An 8,994-nucleotide genomic window follows, 5' to 3' on the forward strand; every position below is an offset into this window, starting at 1 on the left:
TTTACGCATCCTTTATCTGAGCTGTACATAATTAGTTCCTTTAATCTTTCCTCATAGGTCAATCCTTATAAACCGTTGATCATCTTTATCTCCTTTTCCTGGAGCGCCTCCAATTTGCTGACACTTTTTATTTTCCTTTTATTTTGCATCAAGAAACAGCAAAACCCACAAGTTCCGAGCGCTTTTCAGGGTGACTGAAGGCACTGTGGGGCCATGGGTTTCCCTGTGGGATTGCCCCTGTTTCTGGCACAGCCTGGTTAACAAAGCTGGTGTTGGAAGGGTGCAAACCATCTCCTGGCAACAGCAATTTGGCTCTGCTAGCACGGGCTGGTTCTCCACACCTTGTTCTTTGCTGTCATGAAATCTGCATCCCTTTCCAGTGGAGTGCTTTGGGAGAGAGAAGGACAAGTAAGAATTCCAGGTGTTTCAAGTTCACTGTTCAAGCACAGAAGTTGAGCTGCTTCATAGCACAACCAGTCTTTGATGCATCCACCTCCTCCCACTGAGGATGCTTGGGGCTGACAGGTCGGGGGGTCTGCAAGAGGGGCAAGGAATGGGTGTCCTGACAGCTCTGGAACAGACTGGAGGTGCTGGACTATGGGGATGGAGGGAGGCAAGAACCAGCCCTAGCAGCTGGTAGGAGAGCAAGACTCTTTTATTGCTTGCACCAGTGCCAGACACAGAGGAGAGGTGATGCATCATGCATTTCACCACAAGGAGCTCTTTTTTACCACGTTTTGTGTCCCTGCTAGACAAGTTTATCAGCACTGCTATCCTGACAGCCCGTTGCAATGCAGATGAGCTGTAAGAGTCTCACACTCCTATCCACGTGGGCCACGACACCAGGCTATTTCCCTCGGCTGTTAGTCCCATAGCCCTGCGACTTCCCACCTGCGGCAGCTCTGAACTACCTGCTCTTGCCAGAGATGGATGCTGCTGGGTTCCCACCCCTGGTACTGCACCCCAAACACTGACACCCCGTGCCAGCTCCTGCCCAGATCCATATTCCTGCCCAGAACAGAATGGCCTCTTTTGCTTTGCTCATAAGAACGCTATTTCTGTGCTTTAAATTTTTCCCTTTTATTTAACATCATATTTGTGCTCAGTCCTTCCCTCCAAGGATTTGTGAACCCTTCTCAGCTGATATTGCATTCACCTTCACAATCTCCTTGGCTGGTAACAACAGGATGGGGAAACAAGCACTGCAGAAGGGATGGAGGGCAGAGCCCTGGTCCTCCAACCTGTCGGTGGTCCTGGCTCCTGTGCTGTCAGAAACCACATGGCAAGGGCCCCAGAAGGAGCAGGCTTTCTGGGGGAACATGGTGGAGCAGTGACCGCTCAGAGTCTATTTAGGTAGGGCTTTGCTTGTCTGGCTTATCCTAGATGAACACTTGCATTTTTCCCAATGGGAGGCACAGCTGCTCCTTTCTCCCAAGCGGGCACACCAGGGTGCTCCTATCACATGCTTTGCTGAAAAGCAAAGGCCGCCTTCATCTCCTTTCCTTTTATTAATCATCATTTGCCTCCGGATTGGACTGATTGCAGAACATAATAAAGTCATGAGAGGGTGGTAGAAATTTTCAGCTCAAACCCGTCTTGTGGTACTCCTAAAAAGTCGAAAGCCTGACCCTGTTCCGCAGAACGGGGAGATGTGAGTGACCGTGACCAGCCCTGGGGAACAGTTCCGCTTTACAAGTTGCTGTGTTCTTTTGTGTAAGAGAGCACTGACAAAACCACCACAGTCACAACTTAGACAGTTCTCTGCACAGCAATGAAGACTAGATACTCTCCGACAGAGATGAAAACCCCTGCATCTTCAGACACCTGTCATTCTGCATCGAGATTGCTTTCTCTTTTTCCACCCACTCCAGCAAAACCTTGCAAATGGCGCATGATAGTCATCCTGACTCTGCACAGCATGGCTGGAAGTTTGATCTGGTCTGGCTTATCACAAGCAAGGTGAGATCTGGCTGGTTATGTGGAAAGAAACCATTTTTGTGCTGTGGTAGGCATGTGCTGTTTCCAGTGACCGTTCTGTTCTCCAGATACGGTGTGAAGGTGTGAGGGAAAGATGGGGCCGTGGCTGTCGATGGATGTGGGCTGGTGGAGTGAAATAGTGGAGACTATCCCTGAAATGTGCCTAAAGGTATCCACAGGTGCATAACAAGGATATAAAGCTGCATGTTTATGCAAGTATTTGTGGAGATCATGGGGGAGGCTGCTGACAGAGAAATTTTTGCTTGACAGGGATGTGAAATACTTGATCAATGTAGCAAGGGTCACCCTGAGCCTGAGCAATGGCTGGGAGCAAGGTGACTTTAGACAGGCAATTAGGAGTGGTTGGGATATTGCCGTCCCATCCCTGTGCCCCTCCCAAAGGCTAACAGCACAGTCTGAAGCCCTCAGGAGCCCCGAGCACCCACCCTGCACCTTCCCCAGGCACCAGAAGCAGGCAGGCAAGGCTGTCGGTGCCTCTCTTGCACTGCTTCACTAAGGATTTCTGAGCCCATTCCCTAAAGCTGAACACGCGTGGTGAAAAGAAGACCTCTGGGCCATTCCCAGTCTAGGAGCTTTGCAAGGACTCGGGAAGATCAGATGCAGCTGAGCTGCCCGGGGTGTTCTGTCGCCACACACAAACCTGTACACACGTGTGCAGGGGAAAAGCACACCAACTCTCTGCCCCCAAGCACAGCGCAGGCACTCCATGCTTGCATGCTCTTTCGGTTTCTGCTGCAAGGGGAGATGAGGACTGTCTGTGTCACATCCTTGCAATGGCTTTACTTTTATGAAGCCCCATATATCTGTCTCCTGCTGCTTGGAATTGCCACAACCACTTCTAGCCCCCTCTGAGCTCCGATGTTTCCAGATGGGACTATTAGACTCCCTAGGAGTGCAACTGTAAATATCTGCAGAACTGCCACCCGAGCACTGCAGTGCGGGAGCATCGCTAACCCCAGAGCTGCCTTGCTGCTGCGCAGTTGTGTGATCCATGGAAGGGGATGGCGACTCCCCGAGGCCTCAAAATCAGCACTGTTTTGCAGCAGCTCTGTTCTCAAGGCTTGCTCTCCCTGGCAAGGAAAACAAAGAAGTGGACGCAATTAGTGCATGGCTGGAGTGGGACAGAGCCGTCCTGTCTCTGCCACTGATGTCTCAAGTAGCCATGGTCACATTACTGGATGCAGTTGTTTTGGAGTTGCATGCAGATGAATCCTTGGAAGCTGGGAATGTCTTCTGTGATGTGAACAGCATCTGCCACTGAGACTAGCCTAATTTTCAGTGGAACCTTTGCCATCACGGTAATGATAAGCTTATCAGTGTCTCTTTTCTACCAATGAAAACAGCATCGTTGTGGCTTTCCTGAGGTACTTTTCTACATATTTCCTTTCAGAGGAGAAGCATAGTTGTGTTGCTTCTTCCACCCAAAATGGATTGTGGTGGCACTGCCAGTGCTGGATTTCTGGCAGCAGCTCACTGAAAGTGCATTCACTTTTTACCCAGCAAAGCCAGCTGTACCATTGACTGACTTCCCGCGCCGCTGAGTCAGTGCGCTCCGTGGTTTCCCTTCTCCCTGACGCTCTCCTCACCTCTGCAATGGCTGGCTATTGCAAGTAGCTTCTCAGAAAGGGTGAAATCTCCGACTGTACTCAAGTTGGTTGCGAAACTCCCAGTGACTTTGGATCTGAATACTGTGTCACCAGCATTTTAAGGAACTCAGCAGGGAGAGCCAGAAGCAGATGCCTCACCCTGGGAGCCGTTTATTTGGAAACATTCAAACTATCTTGTTATGTTTCTCTTGTGGTGGTGTTTCACAGAGCTCCTCCAACCCAGCACGCAGACCTCGACACCCTCCCCTTTCCTCTGTGCATCATGGCACAAAGCGGGGTGACTATGACCTTCTCTTGGCATGCAGATGAGGGCTTCTCCCAAAATGGTAATGGGGACTCCTTGTAGCAAACGTTGCTTTCCAGTGGAACAGATGCTTATTCCCAAACCACTGCTACCAAAATTCCTTTTTAAATACCTGTGAACAGCCCTCTGGGAGGTGAATCCCAGACATAGCTGTTACTGAGCTGTGAGCCCACGTGTGACTTGAGAAAGACTGTCTTGACTACCAGGACCTGCAAGAGACCAGGGCACTTGCACAGCATCCTCTTTGTTAAGAGTGGATTTTTTAATAAGAGTGACTAAAGTACTCAGAATCAGAGTTCTCACTTTTCTTGTTTTGCAGCCTGGGAAACAAATTTATTTTAATACAAACCTTGCCACAGGTCATAATTACTCAGAGGACAGATTTTGTCAGTAGACAGAAGACTTTTTTTTCCTCTTTTTTTCTTTTCTTTTCTTTTCTTTTCTTTTCTTTTCTTTTCTTTTCTTTTCTTTTCTTTTCTTTTCTTTTCTTTTCTTTTCTTTTCTTTTCTTTTCTTTTCTTTTCTTTTCTTTTCTTTTCTTTTCTTTTCTTTTCTTTTCTTTTCATCCCTTCCCTTCCCTTCCCTTCCCTTCCCTTCCCTTCCCTTCCCTTCCCTTCCCTTCCCTTCCCTTCCCTTCCCTTCCCTTCCCTTCCCTTCCCTTCCCTTCCCTTCCCTTCCCTTCCCTTCCCTTCCCTTCCCTTCCCTTCCCTTCCCTTCCCTCAGTCTGAAATCCCCAGCATGGAATTTTGCATGGACTCAGCATGGAGACAGAGCTTCTGGTTTTGGCAGACAGATGACTTTCCAAGGGCACAGTGCAACAGCATTGTCAGAAATCTTCCAGGTGCAAATGTTTGTGTGCAATTTGTCAGCAATGAACTCCCCAGATTCATCATGCCTTAGGTCCCAAATGTGCTTCCATCCCTCCTGGAATACACTTCCCAGATTGACATTCAAATGGATAGCATGATCAGCAGAAATTTAAAACTGATTTTAAAAATACATGCTGTTGTCAGAAGCCCATTAGGGGCTCAGCCCTGAAGAAATCTGAGGCATGGTCACTCTAAAACACGCGAGTGTCCAAGTAGTCTCGTGGAGTAAGTTGAAGCTTGAGAATTTCCTCATAGGAAGAAGCACAGAGATGGGGTGGGAGCTGCCGTGTTAGAAGCAGTCATCTTCAGATCGACTGGAGTCCCAGCCCTGTAGTGCTGGTCCTGAGGCTGATCCTCTGGGGACACACTTATCCTGAAAAAAAAGGGCATTTTCGAGTAGTCTAGTGGCTTGGGCGATGATTCACTCCTTAGTTTTGTTGCTGCTTCGGGGGTTTTTGTTGTTGTTGTTTATTTCCTCTGGGTTTATCAGGTACTAGTTTGGAAGCCAAGGGACCACTACTGCAATAAGGGACCATGTTAAAGAAATCTCTGTGGAGAAGCCATAGCCGGCCCCACCGTGGGGCAGGGAGATAGCAAAGTGTGAAGTGAAAGGTCAGCTTTTCCTGTGTGCACCGATTCACCTACCCACAAGAAATTTAGAGACCCAAATGAGAACTCCTCACATGACTTCATTTACAGGCAACACTTCTCAAAATAGCCTCTTTCCAAAGAAGCTTCCATACAACAGCAGCTTCTGTAGAGCTCCCAGTTCTGTCACTGTGGTCCTGACAGGAAAGCTGTAAGTAAAAATATCAGCAGCAGCTCCGCCTTTATAAAAGCAGAAGTCACCACTGAGTTCCTCAAATCCCTGATCCCTTTGGTGAAGGACAGCAGTGATGGCCCTGGGATCTACCCACCTCCCTGGAACAACTCCCCCTCCTAAATGCTTTCAAATAAATAGCTAAGCAGCAAGAAACTCAAAGCCTGGGAGATGTGATAAGCCAGCATTTGTCCTCTCCTTCTGGGTACTGATGTGCAAATAGTGTCTGAGATTTCCAGCCAGCGCAGAGTTGTCCTGTTTTCCCTCTGTCTCTCACACAACCCCAGTAAGAAGAGCTGAAGGGATCTCTGCGGGGAGCGCCGCATTTACACCAACCCGTGTGAACTGCCCCGTATTAGCAAACTGCATTTGAGATGGGCTTTAAAGCCACCCATCCCTTTCAAAATGTAGCTTTGAAAGCTCAGACTCCCTTGACTCTGTGGGCTGAAGTGAGACACTTTCACGCCTTTGAGAAAATGGTTTATGATACACATACAAGAGAAAAATAAAGGATAAAGACTATTCTCTCGTCTGTCTTTTTTCCTCTTTTTTTCTTTTTCCCTTTTTCATTATTTACCAAAAAGTACCTTCAAGGCTAATGGCATTTTCTTTGGCCGCTGGGAGCAGAGAAAGATTGAAGTCTGAAGTATGAAAGCTTTTCTCTTGGTTTTTAACAACTTTGGATCACTCTAGTTAACTCAGTTGCAGTTCAAAGCAGAACTAGAAACTGAAAGGCTGGTTCTGTTTTTCTGTTAGAAATGAGCAATAAATGATTTCTCATCCTGGAAAGAAACACGGAGGCTTAAAATTCCTTGTCCTGGATGAAAAGTCAAAATCACTAAGACTTTAGTGATCTGACAAAAAATAAAGAAAATGCCTGCAATACTTCATTTTGATGATATCAAAGTGTTTCATGTGTGACCTCTTTTTCATTTTAAAAAAATGTTTCTATTATAATCAGCTTAAATTTCAAAACAAAGTGACTTTGAATAAGAAGTTAAAACAGGTTGTCTTAGTCTCAATTTTTTCCCCAACAGAAGAAATTCATCACACTGGCTCTCTTTCTGTGAAGCATTTCAATTGAAATGAATCAGCTTTTTGCAGACTGTAATAGATGTCTTAACAAGGTATTCCTGCCCAGCTCTCGCTGCTCCAGAAATAGTGAGTTTATTGGGACAGGTTTGCGTGATGTCGGGCAGTGAGAGGACAGAAGCTGCGCAGCAGTATTCGGCTGGGGTTCAAAAAGGAGAATATAAGTCTTAAGGAGCCACATCCAAGGGTGACAAGGATTTCAGCCTTTCCTAAACTTTATGGACTTGGATGTCCTAATCAGTCCTAAAATTGAGAGACCGGTGAGTTAGTGCTGCTGATCCTACAAAAGCTCTGGGATTTCCCAGCTTGCCTGCTCCGGTGCAAGCTGGAAATTTGTTGTGAATGGCCTTTGACATGATATTTTGGTGTTCCCTCTCAGGATATAAAAGTCTAGAAACAGCAATGTTGAGCAAACTGATCAAATTCCTTTTAGCCTCTGAAAAACTCTGATATTTCTATTTGAGCTGGCTGGATTTTGCCCTTGCTTTCTCAAAGCTGGTTTATTTGGCTCAGGCAGCAGCTACCGAAGGAAAATGCCAGTATTTGAAAGCAGGAAGGAGCAGTGTGCTAAACCTTGGTGCTTCTGTGAGGAGTCATGTGCCTCACTCACCCTTTCAACAATGGAGGGTAGTAGGAATGTATAGGAAAAATCGTATGTTCAGAGTTAGGAGGATCACAGAAGTTCTCTTGCCTATCAGCTGATTGTATCACCACTTTATTTTTAAAAGTCATAAGCACAGAGCAGCTTGTCTAGGAGCCACTCCAAGGATTCAGTGCTAGACAGAGAGATGACTTGACGCTCTAATCTTTGCTCTTCTGACCTTAATTTGCTCTGTGATCATGAGATGTTCATGTAATCTTCCTGGGCCATAGGTGCTCCAGGAGTGGAATGAGTATTTAGTCGTAGAGGAGAGCTAGGAGAAATATCCCTGAAGTTAACCTGTCCAGCCAAATGGTGGCCAAAGATGAATGAAATTCATCACTCCTAAACCAAGTGTCCTCCGGATGTATCGCTTGAACTGCTAGTAGAAACTGACTCATTTTTTTATTGTCTTCTTCCAAGTTTCACCTGTCCCAGGATTTCCAAGATCTGGTGTATCAGCTTTTCATGAGCTTGAGCCCTGGCAAAGTGGACAAGTAGGGTGAAAGACTTTCCCCAGAGGGCATCTCATCCAGATGTTTCGTCCTGACCATGACAGGGTGCTCTTCACAGCATCTGTAAGAGGGAGATCTGTCTGGAGGCAGTACATTCATTTTTAGCTCTGGTTGAATTTGTGGATGATCTAGGTGAAGTGATATTAAAAAAATGGGATGAAAGAACCCCAAAAGATTTCATAGGGAATTAGTTTCCACTTAAGAGAAGAGCTATGCTAGGAATAATATGGAGGGTGGTCTCTGGGGAGATAAGAAAATAGAAAGGAGAGGAAAAAGGAGGACCCCTAAGGAGATGAGGCTTTAGCCTGAGCTATGGAAAAGGCTAATTTCCCAGTACAGACAGATAATAGATGAGGATCCGGGGAGCATGGCAGCTGGGTCTGGTGAGGTTCCGCCCGGCAAGCCGACACCAGCAAAGGGATCACAAATGCTTCCCCTCTCCTCCTCGCCTCCTCCTTCCTCAAAGTTTAAAGTTTACCTGTTAATTCCCTTATCAGAAGTTTGTGCTGAGAACTCTTATCTGGATTTTACAGGCAGCTCCTGGCGCCAGACCAAAATCAGCCGAAAGCATTTCATTCTTCTCCAGTTGTTAAATGAAAGCAACATTAGAAGCTAACAACATTATTCTCATTCACAGGAAGGGACTGTTAATGATGAGAACAGATGTGTTTGGCTTTCAGATGAGACTTGCCATCTATCCCTGCTTCTGACCCGGTGCAGCTTAGCAGGGCTAAGTCGCTTTTTAAAGCTGAACAGAATGAACCTTAATTGAGGCATTAAAACCACGTTCACTTGATCTTCCTGGGACCCGCAGCCCGGCCGCTGCTGGCGGCTGCCTTGGGCTGGCCCGGGCAGGCGAGGGGAGCGCCCCGCGAGAGAAGGGCTATGCAGCGTCTGGGTTTGTCAGTGTTTTTTCTGTCATTCTCCCCAGCTCTCCCCATTTTTCTCTTTCAAATGTAATTGAAAGTCATTCTTTCAACTTTATTTATTTATCAGCTTGATACATTTGAAATTGCAGGTGCCTTCATCTCAACATTCATTTCCTTGCCCTTTTATGTGGACCTGACTCAATTCCCCATCTCCTTCAGAGCTGTTTATTAGTTCTGCGGCATTTTCCTCCCACCTTCCCTTTCCCTGATTTCTCCTCCGT

Source organism: Opisthocomus hoazin, chromosome 19 (assembly GCF_030867145.1).
Source record: "Opisthocomus hoazin isolate bOpiHoa1 chromosome 19, bOpiHoa1.hap1, whole genome shotgun sequence".
NCBI lineage: Eukaryota > Metazoa > Chordata > Aves > Opisthocomiformes > Opisthocomidae > Opisthocomus > Opisthocomus hoazin.